Source organism: Geospiza fortis, unplaced genomic scaffold, assembly GCF_000277835.1.
Source record: "Geospiza fortis unplaced genomic scaffold, GeoFor_1.0 scaffold254, whole genome shotgun sequence".
NCBI lineage: Eukaryota > Metazoa > Chordata > Aves > Passeriformes > Thraupidae > Geospiza > Geospiza fortis.
Window position 1 is genome coordinate 638,277 of NW_005054441.1, and position 610 is coordinate 638,886.

The following is a 610-nucleotide window of genomic DNA, read 5'->3' on the forward strand; positions in this document are numbered from 1 at the left end:
CCGAGGAGCACCGGAGCTGGGGGGCACTGCCACCCCCTCCCCAGCACCCCCCTGGGCCCCGTTAGGGTCACCGGGTGCCAGCAGGGCTCTGGGGCTGTTACAGGAATTCGGGGATGACTCGTGGCCCCCTCCTTGCTGTGTCCCAGCCCCACACTCAGGGGGTGGCAGACCCTGATGTGCTCGAGGGTCTGGTCCAGCTTTCAGGGTTCCTGTGCCCCAGGTGGGCTGGGGAGGGATTTGTGGATTACGGATGAACAGGAGGGATTTGTGGTGGTGAGGGGCAATAAATGGGTATCGAACCAGCTCCTGAGGAGCCCGGAGGCAGAGAGGGCTGGGGGCAGAGCTGCCCCATTTATCTCCCCCTGCCCCAGGAGCCTCGGGGGCTGCAGGGTCCCCACCCGTGGTCCCAAAGCTCCCGATGGATTCGAGGGGCCGGGGCGCTGTGCGGACCTGAGGGGGGGGACACCCTCACGCCACCAGCCCAGAAGGAGCCCTGAGGGCATCAGAGCATTTCCTGCAGTCCCGGACCCCGCAGGGCAGTGTCCCCACCCCGCTGGCCATGCCCCCCATGTCCCCCGGGGGATACAGGACATGTCCAGCCCCGCGGGGG